General features: G+C 36.1%; 1 long non-coding RNA gene across 1 annotated transcript; it reads right to left on the bottom strand.

Annotated features, from left to right (window-relative positions):
* Positions 1–616: 616 nt before the first annotated feature.
* LOC142348346 (uncharacterized) lies at positions 617–20,151 on the bottom strand. Its single transcript, XR_012760722.1, has 2 exons — positions 19,883–20,151; positions 617–1,153 (listed from the first exon to the last, which is right to left on the bottom strand). It is a non-coding gene; the product is annotated as an uncharacterized LOC142348346 (long non-coding RNA).
* Between the last annotated feature and the right edge of the window lie 5,608 nt (positions 20,152–25,759).

Here is a 25,759-nt window from a genome sequence, read left to right as displayed (position 1 = left end):
TTTCGTTGTTTGTTTTCTTTCCTCGTAGTCTTTTTAATGGCAGATCCCGTGAGTGTTGTAATGAGGCATGACATTATGTAATTCAATTAGTAGTTAGGCTTTGTAAATAGTTTTGTAAACATCTATTTTTATTGTCTCTTATTTCGTTGACAGTTAAGTCAAAAATGTAGATGAGCTCGGGTCGGAACATCATGTCACCGCATCGTTTTGCATTACTATATTATTTTTTTCATAAGCAGCATTTAACTTACATGCGGCGAGAATGTAGCTCAATGTTATAACTTCTGTTCCACAACTTTATGTTTGGCTTAGTTCTCGGAATCGGGGTGTGCTTGCTACTTGATACTTAAAAATGCATCAAAATCTGTCTAAACTCAGTCTCTTAAATTAAATCTTCTCAATTGAAATGGTCAGGCACCTGGTTTGCTGGCTCGATTGTGCCGGGATCTAAGGCAGTATTAAAAACTTAGGTGCACGAAATCTTTCTGCGCTTTATTCGTGGCTGTACGTTTTTGGATCAGTCTATGTAGCGTATTATTGCATTCGGCTCTGATCAGTCTATATAGCCTATCATGTACCCTAATTGGCGCCAAGGAACTTGACTATTTATTAACAAGCGCTTAAAAAATTGAAATTAGAGTTCAATAGACTATGATTTTGGCCCGCACTTTAAACTGTGTTCTCGACTTAAGTCCATACCTGTGTTCGAGGATAATTAGCTTTGCTTGTATTTAATTGTAAATCGACTATATCTGTAACAATTCATAAAAAATTTAAGCATATTGAACATTTGAACGTTATCATCCTGATAAATAGCAGTTTGGAACGCGATAAAAAGCTGTATTTGAATTTGGAAACAACATAGCATCTAGGAAGAGCAAGGTAAACATGCAACTTGAGCATTTATTACAGAAAGTTTTTACTTCAACTTAAAAAACTTTCGTGTCCCTTATCAAAAATATGTTCAATTCTAGATAATTCTGTATGTTTTCGGGGCTTTAGATGCAAACATTTCTGGTCTGGGGGACAATACGACGATGAAGATCTGCCACCACTAGCTTCTGTTGTGTTGAACAGCTGATTAGATCCACGCGAGAATTCCTCCATTGATTTCGCTGACTCTGATGCTAGCGTTTGATCTGTGACAGCGGTCCTGAAACATACTTTTCGTTCCATAGAATGGATTTTTGCCATTTTAGGAGATGAGTGAATTGTAATACACAGAGGAAATAAGTAGGTTCTAAAACTGGTTGTGATAAATTACAGTTAGAGAAAAATTATCGATATATAAGTATTAAGGTATATATACAGGAAGATCGGGGGGATCCTTCGAGATCCTATCGGCAGAGGGGAATCTCTGATCCCTTAGGGGAGATCTTTTATGTTAAGAAAGTGGTAATTGTGCTACATTGGCGGCTTATTGTTGGTATTGCGCTCTTGGAAAACCATTCCAGCTTCAACTTGTCTTGCCTATTTGTGGCAAAACCTAGCCCGCTAGATTTGAATTAAAGCTGAATTTATACGTTACAACATATAGAATAGAATTTTTATAGAAAAATTTATAGATAAGAGAATTAAACACGTAAAAAAGCGTCAAAATGGATAGAAAATAGCGCTTTGTTTTGCTAATTAAGAGTCTGATTCTATCGCTTCATAATCAGTAAATGGGTTATACACTGGACGTTCTTATTCTATCTCATTTTCATCGGCAATTTCATCAGAATCAATATCGGACTCTCTGATTGCGGCGGTTCTTACGAAGCCGGGGTCAGGTATTTCAGCGTTTTCAGTAGTCGCTTCAACTGTGTTTCAATTACCCTCTGGCTTTCCATTTCGTACAACTCTCCAGACGATCAAGAACTCAACGATTCATTATCGAAATTGTCGTCTTTGTCGAAGAAACGATCGTGGACAATATTTATGTGATCAAACGGCAGCGTATCAATCCCATTGTCAAGAATGTATCGTTTATTGCCAAAAGCGTCATTTTGTTAACGGTTACTGTATGGACTTTGTGGCTGCTAGAAGCTATTCTATGGTTTTGCCTGCGGATCAAACGACTAGGAGGAGAGAGTTTCTTTGAATCTGCCATGCGTCAATTGTCGTTGTGCTAATTTTGTGACGCCTTTAGCTGATTTCTTCACCCCACCATCTAAATTAGCAACTTAGCAACTGCAGTTACTGAGCACAAAATTCTGGAATAGACACGCTGGCAAACTCGTCCCTAAACTTCAGGACGATATATTCGTTCACTTTGGAGAAAAACGGGTGCTGTGGAGGATAGATAGAGAAGTCGAAATGTTTCAATATTTGAATTTTTCGGCGTATACCTTTATAAACGTCTATTGTATTAATTTGATATAGCAATGAATCAGTAACCGAGTAGAGATCTTTGCAATCAAAATTTGGCTTCATCACTGTATAATGGAATTGTAACATGTGTATTTTTTGGCCAGATCAAGTACATATGCCCCTACAATAATAGGTTTATTCCAATATATCCGTTTTTTGCAATTTTTTTTTGCGGCCAGGCTTTCTCCAAATGTCTTGAACAATTTGAAACGAAAATCCTGCGTTCTTGGTAGCTCACTTTGAGATTTTTGAACAATAACGACTTGATCACGGTTCCTCTTAGCCTCGCACGTTTTTCCAAACGCTGAATTATTCATGCTTTTACAAAAATTTTTGCCAGAAGCAGTACTGGCAGCAATCCGGAGACTGGTATTTAGCTCCATGTAGGGTCGCATCCAGTTGACTTGCTCAAACTTCAAAGCTCTATGAAGTTTTATGATTTTCAGCCCCATTGAATTATGGAATTGCGCCAGCCGATAATGTAGCGTGTAGCGGTTTTTAGGCAACAGCGTTCGAACGAGTTTCGACCCCGAGGACTTTTCAGGTAAGTGCATCTGTACCTTCAAATTTTCTGGTAATCACTCAGCCAAGAATGTTTGATTTTCAACTTCGATGTCGCCAGAGAGAGATCTTGATGAGCTTCATGAATTTCGGGTGGAAAATCAATATCAACTTCAACGATGTAGCCATTGTGCCGTTGACGACATTTTGAGTATTTCATCGAGCGTGATGTGAGCGTCTAGCGCAAATGATCGTTTTGCATAATGCCGCCGTAAAGGTTATTTGCGTGTAGCATCAACGCATATGTAGATGGGTTAGAAGCATCATAGTTGGGCAGATGGCAGTTGTTTGCTTGAAAGATTCGTTGCTCATAGATTGAAGACACTCCTCTGCGCATCATGTTCTCTACAAGTTCAGGTTGCTCTCACTTTGGTTAGCAGATGCAAGTCGGGTTTGCATTTCTTGAGGAAGGCATCTCCAGATAAATTTGATGCTCCATAATAGTGTGCACAGTCCAGTCCGTGCCTGTCATAGCAGATATCTCTGAAAGCCTCAAAGACGCACGCAAGAAGTAAAGTGTCAGAGGTTAAATAAAGATCTTTTGACAACCGAATTTTGAAATCACTGCTCGAGCTTGATTGTAGTCGGTTTCGATGATTGTGACTTCACCACCATGCAATGTGTTTTTCCGTTTCGATAATGGCGGCAGGACTTTTTAAAAAAACTTGTTTTTATGTGAAGTAGGAATAACAGTAAAAAAACCTTTTTGGCAGAGAAGTTGAAAATTGCTATTGGAGTAATTTTTGCATTTAGAGCGGAGAATATCAAAGAGATTGTCAAGCACATCAGCTACCAAAGACTCGAGTGATTCGGGCATGAAGTTAGACGAGTCAATTAATTTTATGTATTCGAAGATGGTACTTGTTTTCCGGCCTGCCACTCAAAGTTTTTTATGAACACGCCAATACAGAGTGATATATAGTTTTCGTCACTAGAAGGTGTGACTTCATACTTCGTTAGCTACTCACACTCTGCAAGTGCGAGACATATATGATGAATATCATACTTTTTGATGTTGTGACCAATCATTGGCGTAAAGTTAGATGTTCTGCGACGAGTGTTACAGAGCTGATGTGCCCACCCTAGAAATTGACCATCATAGTGAAAATCGTCAGGAACAAGCTCAACCTCATCGTTTATTTCGCTTTCACAGATCCAACATCTCGTATTAGTTTCACGTGCTGAAACTGATCCTCAGTAGGGTCCCTAGAAAGCTCGTTTTCGGTTGCAGATATCGCACGCCAGTACGTGCAAAGATTTTACAAATTCTTGCAAACAGTTGTCACGTCTTTTGAATTCAAAGTAGACAGGAGTTGCTTTACGGTGTTCTATGGCTGCTATAGCATAACCACAAGATTCAGGTTTTTCAATTGCTACTACATAGGAAGTAAAGGGTGAGGGTTGTGCTATAGCAATTGGAACAAAATAAGATTATGTGTCAAAGTATAGAACAATAGGAAGAAAACAGCGTGCTTTCCAGTTTTGGAACTGTAGGGAAGTATTGCTTGCTTTTGGCAAAAAAAAATTTACGCTGCTGCATGTTCGCTGCATGTTTTAACATGGTTTTGATAATTTTTTCTGTTTGTACACCAATGAAAACAATTTCGACATATACGTTGCGCTGCACGGTGCGCAATAATTTTTAAGTATGCGACAAATCGTACGAGATTCAAGATGAGCACGTAGTGATGGGCATTCTCATCATGAAGAAGGTCCATTGTGAAGGATGGTAAATTGATTCGATTTTTAGTGTGATACGCCGCAACGAAACAATACACAAAGAAGTTGTGGTCAAAATGGTTCCGTATGTTGAGCAATGAACGGCATCCGTTTAGGAAGCCAGGCAGTGCTTTATATGACGATGCATGCACGCGAGCAAAGGCGGCTTTCTTGATTTCCAGTCTGTATACTTCGCGTAGGATCCATCCACTGCCTTGTGATGAAAACATTAAGAGAATATTCAACATCTCACTCAAAATCTTGAAAAATTCTTTGTTTGAGAGTCCGTCCAGGTACACTGTAGTCATCTCAGAGCTAGCTAGTCATCTCAGAGCAAGATTTCGATCGCTTGTTCTCCGTTGTCATTTTCGAATTCTTCTATGTAGAGGTCCAGAGACGAAACGAACTGAAGTTTTTTAGCTGCATTCGAAACTTCGCTGTTTATAAGGTCAGTTATGATGTAACTATTGTTCAGCCTGAACTCCATGAGATCTTGGTCATCCTCCGTTCCATCAAAAGTGAAAACTTGAAGTGTTCCTTGGTCCATCAAAATGTTCAATTCCATCAAAAGCGGATTTCGTTGGTCTTCTACTTTTTTCACTAGTTCTCGAGGGCAGTCCATATTGATGTCTTATGTTTGTGGCAACAAAGCGATCAGCAGAGTCAAAGCCAAAGTAGCAGCAGAGGCAGCATTGTACTAACTGGTTATGGCGGTTTCCAAAATGTCGTTTGAGAGTTCGCAGACCTCTTGAAGTGAAATCACAGTGTTCAAATCGGTACACTGGCGCTCCGGCTTCATCAGGATGCAAGTTTCTTTGGTGATGATTGCGGTTGGTGCGAAAAGTGAAAACGGCGTTACAAAATTTGCATGAGCAACTCATACGTTGAAGAATCAATTTGAAGACAAAATGGCTTTGAGTTCGAGCTAAAACAAACCTTCAACTCTCTAAAAATAACCAAGGTCCTGATTGGTTCAATATGAAAACATGTTCGAAACGAAATATCTTAGGACAAAATTTCTTTCCATTTAGTTACCTAAAGGATTACGCAGGTGTGGATAATATCCTTGCGCAAGTATCACAGCCCAATCAATTAAATTAGTAGATGTATGAAGCTTCAGAAACAACACTTTTTTTAATCCCTTATGAGAGTGTTTAGCATTTAATGCAAATTTAGTCCCTGCTTTATGCAAATTCTATCAATCGCCAATGAGGGCGTAGATCAAGTTGTATGCAAATCGAATTGCATATATGATTGGTATTCTAGCCAAAGAGGGCTACAATCATGTCTTATGCAAAATTGAATTGAAATGCATATACGAACATTTTGCCGTAATAGCTGGAGCAACACATGAGTAATATCTATGCAGTATATGCGTAATTTTTATGCAATGACCTGTTTTAGCAAGCCCTATATGGTTAAATAGCTTCATTGGTGTTCTAGTGCAACTGAATATCTCTTTTTGTGGGTTAAAAAAATGATTTTTACCAATTGTTAACCAAAATCGTTGAAAAAAACATCTTTGAAAACGATTTTGAATTTTAGAATAACAAGTCTCATCAATGATTACTGGAGGCCGTAGCAGAATCAATTGAGGGTTGAAAAGTTGTCTAAAAGCAAGAAAAAATGTTTTTAAAATTGGAAAATAAATTGATATTTTTTGTTTTTTTCGCATTCTTTAATGAAACACATACTTGGCGAAGAGCTGGCTTCATCATGCTTATGATCGAAGATTCACAGCAGGAGATTTTATGAAGACTACTTTTTACAGAACTTTGAAAAAACCTCGGGAATACAATTTTTCAAAACATCTGGCAGCCACATGCTTTCAATTGAAAACAGGTGTTTGCAAAAACCGTGTTCACGGGGTTTTTGGCCATGATCATCATAACCTTTTATTTCTGTTACAAGGGCGTAAGAAAAACTCAACCTGAGCTTTTTCAGCAAAACAAACACATAATTGATTTTTTAAAAGTTTTTCTGAAATTTTTTTACTATAATTTTTTATGAGGTCTTTCTAAAATAACATCTTCAAAATGTAGTAAAAAAACATAGGAATAACATTGCAACGTTAAAAAATAACATGCTTTCAAATTATCTGAAAGAAAAAAAAGTTTTCACAAAATTTCTGCTTTTTTACAAATAATTTTTTTCTGTTACAGATATTAGAAAGTTTATGGTGACCAAAAATTTAGAGCGTGTTGTTTTACATAATATGATATACTTATCAGTAGTTTTCTCATCAGTCTTCCAATTGTAGAGTGATAAGATAAAGACAAAAATATATGACTTAACATAGATTTTGTTCTCTGTGACCGGAAATTGTGCTCCTCCAAATTTTTTGTTGAGAGGTTTATTAAAGAACACTTTGCGCTCATCAAAATGTCTCGAAACAGAATTATCCAATTTTTCCGTTTTCATTGTTTTTTTGTCTTTCTTCAAGCATTTGCCAAATTTTCAGCAATTTGTTTAAAAATGGTTTGAAAATTGAAAAACGCCACTCCACAATGAAGTTGTTCGAGTCCTATTTTGTAGACCATATTGCTCTATAAAACCATGTTTATAATTTTTTTTCATTTTGCAAATATTGTCATCTTTTAACAGGTTTTCGCAAAAAAAAAAGTTTGAACTTGGCTTTAGTCCTTCGAATTTTTTTTCAATTTTCGAAAAGCAAATTAATAAAACAAAATTTTTATATAGAACCCCAAAAAAATTGATACTCCTTTACAAATTTAAACAAATAAATCATAGAAATTGACTCAACATTTTAAAAAAAACACAATTGTTGATTATTCTAATAAGAATTTTTTCACACCATTAAACTGAGAGTTTAAAATTTCTTTCAGATTTTCTAATGAAAGAGTTTTTAACAGGGTCCTATTGACCTTCATATTCTTGGCGCGAGAAAAAATGTTTGGCGTCTCGGAGTTGTCGGTGGTTGTTGTCGTTGATACCCAGCTTGAACCGCCTTCTGTTCTTCTGCTTTCAATTTCTGCTGTTGTTTCATGCATGTTTTGGAAAACTGTTTTTGGTGTCGTTGAACCTGACCGGGGGGGCATTCTGAAGTCTTTCGCAGACAAACTCTGCAATAATTGACTTGCTGTTGGTAGTGAGCCAGAATTCCATACAAGTTTCTCCTCTTTAACGGGGGAAAACAGAGACGGTGAGCTCTGGAGTCACAGTGGCACTAGGATCAGAGGTTGGCGTTGAAGTGCATCCTGGTGTTAGCGGTGGTGACTCGGGAAACTCAAGAATACCCCATAAATCGGCTAGGTCATTACAGGCTCGAACTACTCCCAACGGGTTTTCAGAAAGGGCACACAGTCACAGTCGTATTTGTATAGAATGGTTTGAGTTTCTTTTTGCAGTGCCACAATGTCATACAGGTAAAGATGATGTGGTAACGACAAAGGTGGAACAAACCCGCCTTATGTGATAGAGGTTCCACCGCAATGTTCACTCTCTTTTTTGTCCGGCAAGGTTTCAATGAAGTTAATGAAGATTTTGGGTACCTTGAAGTGCTCAAGCGTTGTACAGTTCTCCTCTTTCTCGTTTGTTCTTTTTGTTTGGTAAAACCCACAAAATTTTCGTAAAAAGTTTGGTACACAATAGTTCGCACCCAGACATTGTTTTGGTAACTCAGGATATATAAAGGTATTTTCTGCGTTTGAACAAGAAGTTTGAAGAAGTAAAATTGTTTCTTCTTAAACAATTTCGGATTGCTTTGAAGAGATGAAGAACAAATTGAATGTTTTTGATAATTAAACAAGAAAAAGATTTGAAGGTATTTCAAACGAGAGAATATTTTTGATTTATTCACAAAATTTGACTTCTGCTCAGACAGTGGATTCTCAACAAAGTTAAAAGTGCTGTTTCGAAACTGAAATGAAAAAAAGTGTCGCGGGGAATAGAGATTTCACCCCATGTAGTCAACAATGATTCCAGTGGCCTCTCTTATCTGCCCCCGGCACACCCAATAGCCAACTATTTTGGCCATGAATTCTTATTGAAAACATATATGCTTTATTATTTTGTCTATAACAGATTTAGGCACAAGCATCGAAACTGCACATGTAATAACAAAATTTAATTGAACGCCAAGTGTTTTTGATTAACTTGCAATAAAATTCAATTCGGATAAGTAGACCACACACGTGTAAACCACAAATATCGTGCGCCTGTAATTGCTTATAATTGTTCATGTATTCCCCTCTTATCAGTCAGTTTCTTTGAAACTCGTGGTGTTAGGGACTATTACCAGTGTGTATTTGTGTGTGTGGGTTAGCAAGGCTCTGTCAACAAGTTGCGCTTATTTTTCTAAATATAACATCGCGGAAATTACACAGAACTCTGCAGACATTGATATATGTAAATCACGTAAAACAAGAGCACACTTATCAGTACCGTTTTGAAATGAATACTGAACATTTGAAAAAGTTAACCTTTCCCTAACAGTTGACAACATTCTATAACAAAAATTCCAAGTACGGTGATTGCTATATCGATATATCTAAAACAGAAAAGAAGCTGATACGAGCTACTCTCAAAACCTATGAAAACACCGGGACGTATGTCTGTGTGCATATTTTTAAGAGATAATACAAGGAGTATGATTTTGAATAGAGAATATCCCTTACAAGAGAGGAATTTGACAAACTTATGAAAAAAGTTGCAGGATACGAATTCGCTGCAAGTCAGAAGGAAAAAAAGATATTTCTTTTGCTAAAAACAGGTCGCTAAAAGACCTAAATTAGCGGGGAAGAAATTTTGATACGAATCAGCGTCCTCATCCGCGGCTGCTTCCGCATATTAATCGAAATGGTTCCAACTACTACAAAATGGTTTTCGGAAGAGGGGCACACAGACACAATCGTATTTGTATAGAACGGTTCGAGTTTCTTTTAGCATTGTCACAATATCATACGGGTAAAGAGGATGTGTTAACGACAAAGGTGGAACGAACCCGCTAGAAGTGATAAAGCTTCTACCGCAATCTTCACTCTGCTTTTTGTCCAGCAAGGTTGCAATTAAATTAATGAAAATTTTGAGTACCATGAAGTGCTCAAGCGTTGCACAATTCACCTCTTTCTCGTTTGTTCTTTTTTGTTGGGGAAAAACAACAAAGTTTTCGTAAAACGTTTTGTACACAATTGTTCGCTCCCAAACATTTTCGTCTTTCTCGTTTGTTCTTTTTTGTTGGATAAAAACCACAAAGTTTTCGTAAAACGATTGGTACACAATTATTCGCTCCCAGATATTGTTTTGGTAACTCAGGATGAAGAAAAGTATTTTCTGCGTTTGTTCAAGAAGTTTGAAGAGATAAAATTGTTTCTTCTAAAAAAATTTCAGATTGCTTTGTAGAGATGAAGAACAAATTGAATGTCTTTGATAATTGAACAGGAAAAAGATTTGAAGGAAGGTATTTCAAGCGAGAGGATATTTTTGATTTTTTCACAAAATTTGACTTCTGCTCAGACAGTGGATTTTCAACAAAGTTAAAGTTGCTGTTTCGAAACTGAAATGAATAAAGTGTCGCGGGGAATAGAGATTTCACCCCATGTAGTTTATGTGAGTTAACAATGATTCCGGTGACCTCTCTTATCTGCCCGCGGCACACCCAAAGGCCAGCTATTTTGGCCATGAATTTTTATTGAAAACATATACATTCACAGAAAGCAAAGACAAAGAGTACGGTGATTGCTATATGGATATATGTAAAGCAGAAAAGAAGTTGATAAGAGCTACTCTCAAAACCTATGAAAACACCGGGACGTATGTCTTTGTGCATATTTTTAAGAGAAAAAACAAGGATTATGATTTTGAACAGACAATATCCCTTACAAGAGAGGAAATTGACAAACTTATCAAAAAAGTGGCAGGATACGAATTCGCTGCCAGAGTCAGAAGGGAAAAAAGAAACTTCTGTTGCTAAAAAACAGGTCGCTAAAAAGCCTAAACTAGCGGAAAAAGAATCTGGATAGGAATCAGCGTCCTCATCCTCGGCTGCTTCCGCAGATTAATCAAAATGGTTGATGCAATGTCTTAAGGATTGCCGGATTACTTCAATTAATTTTAGAAGGCGTTCAAACTTTCAGTTTGTGATGAAAAACCGGAGTTAAATGTAAAAAACTATGCTTTGTGTATTCAAAAAGCTATACGTTGCCTTGTCTCTACACGATTTTCAAAATTTTGTTTGTCAATTCAAATACCCTTGAGTTGAATGGGAAATTTATTAAAAGCTTTTTTTGAAGCTTGAATTGAAAAAATTGAGCATAGACTCCCACTCAATTCAGAAACTGTTGCCAAACTTCTCTAACGTAGCTGCTAATCAAAAGGTCAAAAACCACAACTGCAGCAACGTGACGTTGAATGAAGACAGTAAACAGCAACTACAGCGAGGAAGCAGCTCACATTTTCAACTCCATTAAAAGTCATTGCCAAATTTTATTACGAAGTCCACTAAACAACAAACTCAAATCGATGAAGAGATACCAAAAACTCTTGTCTGGGCCATACTCAGATGATATGGTAAATTGCTTGTTGATTCTGATGTTTTGTTTGTACGCATAGTTTATGAAGAGAAAAAAAACTTTGAAAAAAAATTTACTCAACTAACCAGAATTTTAGTAGAGTAAGAGCATCATGTGAAGCGCAAAAAGTACCAAATCAACATCACTCATTTTTACAATTTCTGTTTTGTTAGAAATGTAATGAGCAACATGAATACAAAATAAAACACAGAAAACGGAGTTTTGTGTTTGTATTGGTTGATTTCTAAGCAATTCATACACGTTTTCAATATCAAGAGCAGCAGAGGCGAATCTGTTGTACAAATATTTGTATGATGTTAGTTTCTGTCCGAAACGGATCAGCATAAATATAATTGCCAATCTTCCTACACAATATTTTGTAATGTGTTCCAATAGAATCAGAGCTGGTTACATTCAAAATAATGAATCTGTTCTGTGATAATTTCAAGGGAAAATTATCAGCAGCAACGACACCATAAAGTGTGTACTCTAGAAGTTTACATGCTTGGAGCAGGATCTTTATTTCGTCTTCATCCATCAGTTGGTCAGAATATGATTTTTCGAAACTTTCCAGGCCGAATCGATTAAAATAGTGCTCGCTTTCTCACCAATATTGAAAATTTCTAAATTACTTGGCAAGGCAGCTGAAAACTTGAGTTCAATTTAAATTGAACAATTGGTGAGTTCAGGGTGAATAAAAAAAACATGCGACACCTGCTGAGTGATAGTGAGATCAAACACCATAACAAAATGGCTCGGGTACTCAGACAGTTTAATTCCATGACCATTGTCAATATAGGCTAAGTATGACATTGTGTTGAAATATAAGCGTTTTTCACCAGTTGTATTTATTGGACTGTCAGCAACAGAAACTCCATTTCGGTAAATACAAATTTGCTCCAGATTGAATTTATGAAAGTGGAACGGATTCAGTTGTTTGCTTCCTAAAAATGTTTCATTTGTGCTAAGGCATATAGCAAGACGTCGAAATGGCTCCCTGTTGAAAACATCCTCCTGTTTCCAGCTTTGCAAGCCAGTGAAAGCAAGAAACGTTTTAGTTATGGTCTCCAAATACGGATAGGAAGCTGGACTTGATAGTAAAGTTTTTTCAATTGCAAGAACCACGTAATCGTTCAACGTCATTTTTCTGACACACAAATTAGCTTCTATAATTTTTACTTGTTATGAATTTGCATCATCGTCGAAAATTGTGACAAAATCATCTATTGATCGTCGAAAAGAAATTCGCAGCGCCACACCACTCAATAGATGTCGATCGCAAGTAAAAAAAATCTACAGCTACTTTTCTGAGCATAGCTTTCGTTCGCATTTGAAATTTTTAATCCGTTGGCAGATACTGTTCAGTCAGAAAAGAGTGAATGTAAAAAACATTATTGCGGAAGTAAGGGGCGTTTGTTTTGGTTATGTCTGCTGCAGTTCCAGCGTCATATTTCAAATCGGCTTCAGAAGTTTAAACTATCTTGCATTTGATTTCTGGAGAAATTTTTTGTAGGTCAATATAGTTATTTTTGTCTCCAGCAATCTCAAATTCAATCATTGGTCCGTTTGGGCTGTAAACCCGCCCGAATTTTCTACAAAAAGTACCATCAAAAAATACAAGAAGCGCTGGGTTTTTAAAATAAATCCGGGGAACTATGTTGCTTCTGTTGGTAAAATATTACCGATCATCTTCAACTCTAGCTGAGAAATCCGACCGACTTCTTTTTGGCTGTTTAAATTTTGAAAAGATTGTCTTCCGCATATTAGTACTTTTTCTAACTTTTGAACCAGAAACTCCGATTCATTCGGTTTTGTCGTCTCATTCGCATTGCAGGGAGCCTCCTGTTTGCTTTTTGACTGTATTTGAAATAGTGTTTTTCAGAGCCTGCTTTGCGGATTTTGTTTTTGCTGACAACACCCACTAACTCTGGTACACTTTTTCAGAGAAGTTCTTTCCTGACGCGCTTTGCTGCGGGTAGAATGAACTTTCGTGCAAGCGGTAGGGCAATTCAACGAATACAAGTTGCTTAAGCTCCAAAGCCGCTTCCTCTTTGTCTATGGTGTCCAAAAAAAAGCAACAAAGATTCCATTGTTTTAGTCGCCAAATTTTCCGAACTGTAGCGCCAATATTACTTTACCAGTCCCTGAAAAGGGGACCAATTGGCCTGTTTCAGTACGTAGCTCTATGGAAATTGATTTAATTGTACTTGAAAGTATATTTTTTTAAGTCCAAAATTGAAAAAACTATTCTATTTGTTGGTTAAAGTTCACACACGCCACCATTTTTCAGACGTTCTTTTGAATCAATGACACGTAATAACGGCGCCTTAGCGTCACCAACATACGGATACTCAATAATGTTTGTTTAATTGAAAATTAGACGCTTTTCCACGCAGAGCAGCAGGGAATTCTCCCTAATAATCTTTTGTCTCATCGCTGTTCATTAATTAATTTGATGTAGCTGTATTTATTTTGTACCCAATTTGTACAACATGTCTATGTGGAGTTCCTGTAAAACACACAATACTGGGTATTTCCTCATTAGGGAAAGTGATTCCCTCATTTCTATCAAAAAGTATTTCGCATATTCCAGTATTCTTGCTTTCGGGAAACGAAAAATTGGGTAGTCCAACTGTTCGCTTGATAGTAAATCGAAGTTGAGCAACAGTGTCAAAGTTTCCAGTCATGAAAAAGAATTTATCTCCACTGTTAGGCCGAGACATGACATTGGCATCAGATAAGAATCTTCGTGAATCCTCGTAACCATTAAGACTATATGCTATCAAATCACCATTCACAACATGCTGATTTTTGGTCGGAAAAAAAAGAGTTTCACTAATAGCTAACCTCAAGACGCCAGTTGGTTGAATTTCATCGTTGAAGAAGTTTCTGAACGAAGCTAGTGTGTTTTGACCAATTATCTCCATCGAAGCGCTAGAAAAAACATGTACCGTTAACTCGTCTTCGAATCGTTTACATCCCATTTTTTAGAGGAGAATCGTACTAGTTGAAGTTCGGGTTGATAGAATTACCCTGGTTAACTTCTTTATCCGCATCAATAAGAGAATACGTGGGAGGATGCAATTTTGGGATTAAAGCAATTTCATAAACCTCGTCATTAGACGACTGTTTGTAGCCCTTCCCGAACGTCTGCTTTTTTTTCTAAACGCAAAAAATCACCAATAAAACAATTGGGGTTTCGAGAAACTGATTTATTTGTAGTCAAGGACACAAGCCTTGGAACGTCTTTCTTTGTGACTTTGTTCGGAGCAAGTTTTATCGTTCGATTTACTCTAGAACTGATGGTTTTAACAAACTCATCTAAATTGTTCAGATATGGATGAGTCCATTTTTCTTATCTGTAGATTATATTTTTCAAAGAGCGTATATTTCTTTCAGCAAAAGCAGATTTTTTTGTCAATGAACGTACTGTATAAATGAAATCCGCGTTCAATGCATAGGGCTTTGAAGGCCCCTAGGAACTCTGTACCATCACCAACCCAAACTTTTTCAGGTTGCTTATGCTTGATCATCTTTATGAAGGTCTGCGCTGTCTCTGCAGCATATTTCGTTTTCGTTGGCTCAACCCTGAGATACCTTGACAAACAGTCAACAGCCACCAGCAGATAATTTACACCACAGTTGTATTTTGCAAGTTTATCAACATAAGCTAGATCTACGGACCAGATCAAGTTCATATCTTTAACAACAAATTTGAGCCTTGGAGACCTGAGGCAATGTGAACGGTATTTGGTGAAAGATAGTTTCGTCTCTAGATACACTTTAATTTTCTTCATTGATAACTTACTCAACTTCTGCAACCTCCATGCGCTTCCAAACGACGCAGGACCATTTAAATAGAGATTGTCAAGTTTACGCACTTCGTCAATAGAAATCCCAGTTTTTTCTACGCGTCACTTCCGCTTTCTTTTGCATACTTTCAACGGCTCTTGGCTTTGCAATTTTTTCCTTTGTTTCAGATCATCTTCCTTATTGTTTTTTTTGTGTTTTGCTTCGGTTGTTTTGATATGGTTTCTTTTTCATCTTCACTGTAAAGCTGATCTACAACTTTTTTTGAGTGAGTATTATAAACCAAGTCGGCTGATATATCAAGTTCACTCAAGATTTGGGAATAATTTGACAAGTCAATTTTTTTTGTGGCTTGTTGTAATTTGTACAAAAAGCTTGCGACCTCTACTCCTTGAGGCTCATCGTCAATGTGGAGAATGTTAGTCTCTTCACTAATAGAATCACTATTTGAATTAAAAATTATGTTTAGGATAATAGCAGCTCTTCTGGTTTTGTTTTCATCCACTGGTTTCAGTTCTTACATTATTGAGTCAAATGCTGAGCCCTCCTTTTTTTCACTATTGGCTCTATTTCACTGTCATCACTAAAAAACAATTCGGTTTTTTACACCGTCTGCATCACTTGTTGCATCGGCGCTACTCTTGGTTCTCTTGACCGACCTAACAGTGTTCGTGTCTGGATCTTGTACTTTTTGCTCATTGTTTTGTTCACAATTTGGATCAGTCCTTTGTAGGAGTGCCAAGTGAGTGGCTTTTTGCTGATACATTGGATTATCAAATACTTCTTCCTTAGTTGGGTTTTTTGAAATGAACACTCTTTTGGGGATCAAAACAAACTCTTCTGCATGCATTATTTGACCTTTAAGTAAAAATAGCACTGAAATAAGTTCTGGAATTTGGCTACTTTTTCTTCAAACTTGTCTCTTTTGATAATTGTTGAAAAGATTTCTCCTGATTTTTAAGTAACTGCTTGTTCACTGGAACATTGCATTGATCTCATTGAGCAAACACTCACAGAGAAAGTTATAACCCTATTTAGTACTTGTTTGAGGAACTTTCTGAAATTGCTCTTGGGCAACTCGAGCTTTTACTTTAGAATGCATAACTCCTTGTCTCTCATCTGTCAAAGTTTTGAAAACCGCTTTAGAGGAAGGTAGTTACAAAAATGTCGGACCTGGTTGTACAAAATTTGAACAATAACGCCGGGAGTCTGATGTTTTTGGATCTGGGTCAATGAGTAAGTGTCCAAACGGTTGTTTTGTTGCAAGTTCATAGCTTTCTTTCAAAATTTAATTGTTCAACTGTTTTCCAATATAGGGGATCTGTTGTATGTCTCTAGGTGATTGGAACAAAATGATATGGATTGTGTTCAGATCAATTGTTCGCGACCATTTACTCTGTTCAAATAATTCATGCTTAACATAAATCACACTAATGTTTCTATGGCGTTCGACAGTTGCAAGTTGAAAATTCTTTGTAATTGAAAATTGCTTCACACGAATCGCCAAACACAAGCAGACAGTTTCCCAGCTGAGAAATGAATTCGAATCCAGAAAACGTAGTGAAAAAATGTCAACTTTACGCTCTATTGTGCTGAATTTTGGCTGCTCGTGTTGATAGAACTAAAGTTTGGATAGAAAGTGTTTCTCAATAACATTTGAAATATATGTTCTGTTTTGCAAAAACACGACGGACCCCAAACAGCCATAACAAGCCTATCGCTATTGGATAAAATTTTGTTCACAGCTTTGGATTTGGAAGAGCGTAGCCAACTGTGCACGAAAGGAATGAAAACCAAAACGTTGATTCTTCACAACCAAGTTTGGAAAACACAAGCTTGATTAAAGACATTACAAAAAGAAAAAGTATTATTGAAATTTGAGTAGAATAAACGACTTCGGAACACGATAGCCGAGCATTAAAAAAATTCCACGAACGCCTCTCCTAAATTTCCTTATCAAAAACTAAAGCGTTCAAACTTCTCTATTAGCGGCGTCTATCTGGTCTTCTTTAACACTCATTTGAAAATTAGCTATTTGCAAAATGAACTAACACTCAGTTTTTTAGTTTAAATTGCTATTTTGTTAGTCTCACTTTCAATCCAAAAGAAATCATAAGTAGTATATCTATAGTCTCTGTCGTCTTTTTTGTAAGTCAATTTATAGTTTGCCTGCATGCCGTAACCACTTCCATAGTAGACAATAGACTCTACGTTGCCTTCACTGACCATCATTTTATTTTCATCAGGGAGATTGGCATCGTCCTGAGGTACTTGAACTGCTGCTGGCCAGTTGGGCGTGGGTAAAGAAGATAGTTTCAGTTTTCTCATTTTCTGTTGTAACGACATGGTACGTTTGAAAATAATCAAGTAATGAAAGATACTTCTTCAGCGTCTCAGTTTTCTTAGTGTTGCAATATTCTGTCCCCGTTATTCTATTTTCTCTTCTTTTAATAACATGAATGTCAACTGATTATCATTCGTGATGTAACTACATACTGCCAAACTTGAAGATAAATTCACTTGAAGAACTGACGGAGCTGCCTTTCCCGCTCCTCGGCTCATTGGATGGCAGGGAGATCCAATAGAAATACAACTGTGCTTTCCTTTTAGCAGATTGTTTCCTCTTTTGCTTATCTGGTAGGTAGAAAGAGTGCAGAGCGCAAGTAATATTATCAATTGACGATTTAATATCGTAAACATTTGGACATAGAAGAGTTTCCAAATCTATTACCTTTTTCTGCAAGAGAGTTTGAAATGACTCTGTTTTCTCTTTCCCTTTGGTATAAAAATTAACTAACGGAAACCGAAGTTTAATGGCGACAAAAATTGAGATAGAAACCAGTAGGGATACGTGCTGCTCGTCCAAGACACACCATGTAAAAATTTAGTAAACCACCTGAGATCTCCTGTCACTAGCGCAAAGTGAGTTGTAGGAAACTGGCGGAAGAAAAAGAATTGTGTCCAAATAATTATTTGAACAAAACGATAGCTCTTTTATTATAAAACCAGTTTTCCTGTAACGAAAACCTTCAAAATCTTATATCACTATTTTATGTTTCAGCATTCCATTAAAGTGAACAGATTGTTTTTGAGCGTCTTCGCAAACAAACAAAAAGCCAATCCCGTGATATGACCTAAATAATCGTTCGTAATTGGACAAGGTAACACATAGGAGTATCCAGGGCCTTTATGACTTTACTCTGCTATAAAACCCGATGCTTCGTGGAGTATTGCATGAAGTCAAAGTATTTTGAACAATTTGAAGTAGTTGTTCAGCGACGAAATATCAAATCCAATTTGAACACCATACGGTCTCAGCTTCAATGTTGCCTCCAAATCAATATCAGGATCAAGGTATTGACAAGCATCTAGAAAAAACAGGAAACCTTCTACCGTACTTTGGATAATTGTTCTTTATCTCCAGGTAAACTTCATGAATATTTTTTAGCTCAATGCCTGCTATCGTTTTGGCCATCCTTTTCACCAAATATTATTCTGGCCAAATGAATCAACAATATCTTACCTCCTAGGATAACCTCCTCACTTCAGTTTCCAACCAAAGTATATTCACACAAATACATGTAGCGAGAATACCACACTTTTAACTTGAAGGATCTTCCCTCTCTCGCACTCGCGAATAATATATATACCAAAAATAAGCCGCCAGACAAATACATGTAGCACAATTACCACTTTCTTAACATAAAAGACATCCCCTAAGGGATCAGGGATCCCCCTCTGCCGATAGGATTTCGGAGGATATCTCCCCCCCCCGATCTTCCTGTATATATACCTTACTACTTATATATCAAAACTATTGTGTGATAATTAAGAGAGCTCGTATTTAGTTTCTTTGAAATGATGCTGTTTAACTGATTTTTGTTACTCTGCTAGCAAAAAATCTAATTTCGCTTTAAAAAAATTTATTTTCAAAAATTTTCCTATTTTAATGTCGCATTTTATGACCGCAAAATGAGGCAGATTTGTTCGCCTAGACGCACAATGCTCAAACCTATTTTGAATAAGACATCAAACTAAATAAAACTGTTTGAATATTGAGTGTATTTTAACATTAAAAATTGAACCTAAATTCTCTAAAAATTAAAAATCGCAAAAATACTTCAGTCGATTGTACAAGACACTAGTGCAGCAGGATTCTAAATTTGAACTGTTTCACACTTTATCGCATAGAGATCCCACAATACGCTACCTCGGACTGAGTATCATATAAAACGAGTGGAACAATTCGGTGCTCCGTTTTTCACCATTTTCGCTGCCGAAATACAATTTGCAGATTAAGTTTTGCGTGAAAATAACATTGTGGTGAAAGGGCTGTAAAAATACCGAGCGCAACTTTGCAACCTATACCTACCACAAATCATACTTCAGCGCTTTTTAGGTAAATTCAGAGTAGTTGTATTGATGTCTTCGGAGTAATCAATAGCCATTCTAGACGAAATTTTGTATCTGTAACTAATGAAGTTCTATGTAATTATTGCTATTCGCAGACTAACAGCAGTTTTAGCCAACGCAGCAATAATCACACCGCGTGTCACACATTTACTATGTTGCTATAAAGTTTGTTATCAGACCACAGTTTTGAAGTGTAGTGGGTAACAGGGTCGAGGTTTTTCTCTAAAAATTATAAAAGTGAGCTGATAGTCCCTCAAAAATTGTTTCAGCATATATTCTGCAAATCTTAGATAATTGACTATTCAATGTGGTGATTGAAATTTTACGACCTTTTTAACATAAATCAGTTCACCTTTATTACTTATGCCAGTTTATTCCACTGCAGATTTTTCAGCTGCCTTTTTCAACAGGTTAAGGGGAAAATTATGAAATAATTATCCGCTGAAAAAAATTTCAGCTGTCAGTGGACTTTCAAAATAAATTCACAATTGGCTCACATTTGCTCCGACTGTTGTCTTCTCGTTTTGGATACAGTACTCATCCGACTTTCTTTGATGTGATCTTTGACAGCTTGCTGGTGGCTTTTGTACAGTTTCTGATATTCCGACTCTTTCTCTTTTACTGAAAATCATCATTCGTTGATTAATACAGTATACGCAATTAATCAATATACGCGAGTAAACGACAGTTTTGCGGTGTGCTTTGAAGTTAGCTAGATTTACTGTAGTGCTCGGCCAAAATTATCTTAAATTATAACATCGCTGGATCAAGTGTTGGTTCAGATAACTACACGCCAAACCGTAATCTTCTCGATACTATTTGTGGGGCTTCCTTGCGTTCAAAGATTTCTATTAATAGACCTCTAAATGGATTCTCCGATCATAGTGATCGAACTTTCTTCTTCATGCTTTCAAATCCAAAAATAAAACCATCATCAGATCCTCTCACTGATTCCTTCAACGAATAAAGACAAATAAGTCAAACATAACTGGTAGATTTCCAGAAAATAGCCGCAATAGCTTCGTAGATCTGCAGTCTCAAAAAGATAAAAAGCAGAGCAATTTTTTTAAAATTAAATGCTGAGATGTTATATTTTGATTAAGAATCTGTTTAACTTATTTCTGCTTCTATTAGCTGCCCTCGAATAACCTTCAATTACCGTGATAAACATTCAATTGACCTAATATCTTTGAATTGAAGTGGAAAAAAACTCAAATTCAGAGTCAGGGAATTATTTTTGAGAGTGAGGTAACTCAAGTACGACTAAAAACTTTAATCACGCGAATGAACAAGAAAATTCACTACAACAAGAGCAAAAATGACGTCACGCAAGCAATTCAGTTGAATGGTTGTAACCTCATATGGTTCTAGCAAAAATCTTGCCGACGGAAAAAAATATAGCACGACAAGTCCTGACCAACAAGTCACAGAATTTTAATTGACTAAACAAATTAACTAGAAGTAGAATAGGCCATGAATGGATTGCGAAAACCATTCAAAAAACAATCCGGAATAAATCGAAAAACAATGAAAACAGAAGAAAAATTGCCGCACGTGAACACAAAATCACAATAGAGAAAGCCAATTTTTGTTCAAACACTCAAGATTTTTGTTCTTAGTCTACTTGAGAATTTGAGTGATATTTCACGCCGCGAAACCACTGGCTTTTTCGCTCCACTTCCTGCTTCGGCGTAACCAAAATCACTACTTCAACCTGACTTCAAAAATCATGAAAATGTATGAACAGAGCTTAAAGTTTGAACAGAGCTTAAAAACAAGACAGCACCCCAATGCAATTCAGATTTTGTTTGAATTGTAAAAAACTAAGAGAAGACCAATAATAGCCTCAACTATCGCTTAGTATGAGCAATGACGTCACACGGGCTTTGCTGCCGAAAAATTGTACAAATAAATGAGCAAAAAGCTTATTTGAAGTGAGCGTAACGTCACCAGACGTAAGAACAAAATTGCCCATAAAATATGATGACAAAACCTAGCGAGAATATATCAGGAAACAAACCGCAGACAGTTAACTCAAACAATCAGAAAAAATCTGCAAAAAAAACGTAAAACTTGACATGAGAAAAAAGTTCTATCAACAAAATATAACCGATAAATTACCGGAAAATAGCTAACGTTGACCCGCTAGACGCCTGGTGGGATTAAAAAAGAAAAAAAATAAGAGATAGAAATTGACAGAACTTTTCTAAGTGCCAAAGTGTTCTTATTTGGTGTGTAAATTCTGCACATTCGATTAGATTCTAAGATTAGACTTATCTTAGCTTCTATTCATTTTAGAAGCTAAAATAAGAGTAATCTTGGAATCTAATCGAATGTACAGAATTTACACACCAAATAAGAACACTTTTACACTTAGAAAAGTTCTGTCAATTTCTATCTCTTATTATTTTAAGCATAATACTGATGTTAGCTAGCAATCGCTTTAATGATTTTTGATAACCTAAAGCATTATGACTTAATGACCGGGCTTTATATGTTCATTCCGTTTCTTTTGATTTTGATCTTCTGACTTTGACCCTATTCACTACATTACGTAATTCAATACGTGAAAGAATTTAAAATCCATGCAATTGAAACATTGAGTGAAGTAAGTCCGAAATCAAGCGTGAAAATCATGACTTATGTAAAACAAAAAACGTGATCAAAAGGTAAAGTGAATTAAAAAAAATAGCAGGACAAGTCCTGACGTACAATTCGAAATACTTTCACTGACTAACAAAAACCTAGACCTAGAACGGAAGCGAATTAAATAGTAAAGGAGAGCGCATTACAAATTGATGCTCGAAACACTAAGCGGAGAAAAAATCACGCTTCAAGACTCACCAAAAAATATAAATAATACAAAAACTCATCAAGAGAAAACTACACAAAAGTGAGTCAGACAAGAAAAAAATTCTTACGCTGTGCAGTCATTATTAGAACTCACCAGAACTCTAGTGATCAGATTTTTGTTCCAGTCATAGGCTGTCTATGCAACAGAAGGCACAGCCAAGAACCAGAAACGAATTAATCGAATAAAAACATTGCTCCTTCTATAAAAATGCTCCATTTATTTAAGTAGAACGGGTGTTTCTAGTTTTCAAACCTACCAAACTTATGATACAAGAAATCTGGCAGAACACTATTCTGAATCGCTAAAAAGCAAAAAAAAATGCACCCATAACTTTCAAAACAAAGGAAAAATTGACTATGTTATGTGATTCTTCTAGAACAAAACAACCATAAAATCTTAATGGATCAAAAGGATCAGGTAAACCGTCAAAAAAGGTAACTGCAATCAAAAACTCCCCGCGAGCCGTAGTAACCAACAGTCTAGCAGTATGGGCGCATTAGTGTTGGTGTGAGATTTGGGTTTGTGGGAGGGGGTTGAAGGGGGAGAGTCCAAAGCGCCTAAAATTGCTTTGCCCCACAATTTTGTGCTCTCAGCAGCTTCGGTGAATAGAACAATTAGAGGCTAGCAGAGCTCTGAGAGAGCTGCAGTGACATCATGCCCTAGGTGCGTTACCTGCTTATCCCGTTCTTGAGGACGAAAAGTTAAAAGCGTCAGACAAAAAATCGGTCAAGCAAAAAATTGCATAAAAATGCATAACATCTGAAATGGTCAAAATGCCGCCCAAACGCATTAACTGTTAACATACTTGAAACAAACCACTTTAGCAGAATAAGTCTGATTTCAATCTAAACTTCTACTTTGAAAAAGCTCAACAAAAACAGAAGATTGTCATAATTACCCTTCGGCGTTCGTGAACTCACCTTGTTTCGCTAAAACCAGGCCGAGAAGGCCAATAATATATCCTTTCTTTTATCACTATTGTAGTTACTAATTACCAAATAGACCCAAAAGTAAACAACAGTTTTTGGAAATTCTCTTATTAAGGTGCCCAGCTAATGCAACAATGTTAAAACCATCAACCTTCGAATCTATCGCAAAAACTCTAGGTCCTACAAAAATTTAAAAGGAGCCAAGAATAATTGCTAACACAATTTAAAAGGGGAAAATGGAATCTCATTCAAATTTTTCTTAACCCTTAATCTGAATCGCATGCAAGCTAAGCTAAGACATCTAAAATAGGACACAAGTGCTAAAAGAAATGTTTCGAAAATTCTGTCTTCAAGAACAATATATATTTGATCGAGTCATTAAATTGTAACGTCTACTTGTAAATAGAGACCTTAATTAAAATGTGCAGGTTCTCACGATGAAAAACATCACGCCACTAATATATTAGTCAACGAAACGAAATTTTTGCATATTTGTAGACCAAAGAGCACTTCACGTCTTAGGTTATTGGAGTCAATTTAAACTGCCGTTCGGAATAAAGTTCTGAGCTTTATCGATTTACCATAATTCTTTTGGCATCTCTTGCAACAATAGATCAGATCTTTTAAGAGGAATAGATCTCCCTCATACATTTCTTAAACCTTTGTCTAAAACCAGAAACTCAAATAGCGACCGCACATATGTGATTAGACCGCACATAGTCAAATAAAAAATAAAAACCACAAAGATATAACTCGTTTATCAGAGAAGAATAACCTCAAAATAAAAGATCAAAATTGTTTCAACTTAAGTTATATTGCCACCTATCGAAGACTTGAAAACAGGTTCTTTATTGACAACAACTCGTCAGTCGGACAACAATATGTCCTAAAGACGCAATAGAAAAATTTATTTAGTAAAAGTAAATTGCTCGAGTTGATGTGATGCATTTACACTGAATTAGGGGGAAATGGAGTAAATCTGAAAACAATGCCCTAGAATTAGTAAAACATAGCTGGCAGATTGCCAGAAAATAGCCGCAATAGCTTCGTAGATCTGCAGTCTCGAAAAAAACAGTAGAAGACAGACCAAAAAAAAATTCGCCTTTTCATTGAAGGCTGATATGTTATATTTTGATTTAAAATCTGTATATAAGTTTTTGCTGCCTCTATTAGCTGATCTCAAATAACCTTCATTTAGAGTGACACACACCAATTTGTCTTTATATCTATGAATTGAAGTAAATAAAAGTCATTTGAAGTAAATAAAAGTCAATGAACAAAAAAACACGCTCCAATAAGAGCGAAAAATGACGCCACGCCGACACTTCAGTTGAAATTGCATGAACGAATGAACAAAAAGCAGATTTAATTTGGTTGTGACGTCATATGGTCGTAACAAAAATCGCGCGAAATAAATAGAAAACATAGCAGGACAAGTCCTGACGTACAATTCAAAGAATTTTCATTAATTATACAAAAAACTAGACCTTGAACGGACTATGAGTCCATTGGGAAAACCATTTCTAAAAAATAGATGAATTTTTTTAAAAAAAAAACAGAAAATGATTGTCAAAATGCCGCATGTGAACAAAAAAAACACTAGCGAGAAATGTAAATTTGGTTCAAACAAAAAAAATAGGCCTGAAATGAACTTTGAATGGGCATTCAAAAACCATAAAAATAAAATAAAATTGCCCATACTTATGACTAAACAACTCGTACAACTTTTGTGAACCCTCAACCGCCACAAATCCCATCAAAAAATTCACGGAAGAATAGAAACGGCATTCAAAAACAAATTGAACAAAAAGAACTAGAAAAACTAGAAAAGTTTTTTTATAATAGTACAAGGAACATAAAGCCGAGTAAAATTCCTTTGCCATTAGAGTAATGAAAAGCTTGCAAAACAATGGGCAAGTCATAATGGGCTAAGAAACTTGTCAAAGACTAAAAAGAAAAACTGCAAAAAAAAATTTAAAAAAAAAATGGTTCAAAATTCTCAATTTTTCTGTCAAATTTCCTCAGAAAAAAATAATTTATACCAATAAAACTTTCGTAAAATGGTATCTGAATATTCCTTAGGTTACAAGCTTCTATTCAAATCCCACTTAAAGCATTAAAACAAAAAAACAGGCAAAAAATCTTTAAATTTTTTCTAAAAATCAGCAAAACTGATCAAAAACCTCCAAATTAGCATTAAACTCAAATTAACTACTTGAAACCTTCAATTCCTATCAAAACAAGCCTAAAACTAATACAATATCATTATCAAACCTCGTAACCATCACAAGTTTCAAAAAAACTGTTTTTAGAAGCCGCACGTGAACAAAAAAATTTCGCTCGCTTAGAGAAAAATTTTTCACAGATCAATTTCTCGCTCTCTCTAAAAACAGCGGTATGAACAAAAACCACTCTCCTTTCGCTCCGCTCTTCGCTTCCGCTTTTGTTCAGCACCAAAATCACACCAATTTTTTTCACGCGTTTCATTTCCCGCTTAAAAAATCACTCCAATAAAATTGAATAAAAACGGAATTCTCCTCTTCGAGTCGTAATAAAAAAAGACAGCGCCCCAATACAATTCAAATTCTTTG

Source organism: Convolutriloba macropyga, chromosome 1, assembly GCF_964194025.1.
Source record: "Convolutriloba macropyga chromosome 1, txConMacr16.3, whole genome shotgun sequence".
Taxonomy (NCBI): Eukaryota; Metazoa; Xenacoelomorpha; order Acoela; family Convolutidae; genus Convolutriloba; species Convolutriloba macropyga.
The sequence above is the reverse complement of the archived record's forward strand: the minus strand, read 5'-3'. Positions and strand labels throughout refer to the sequence as shown.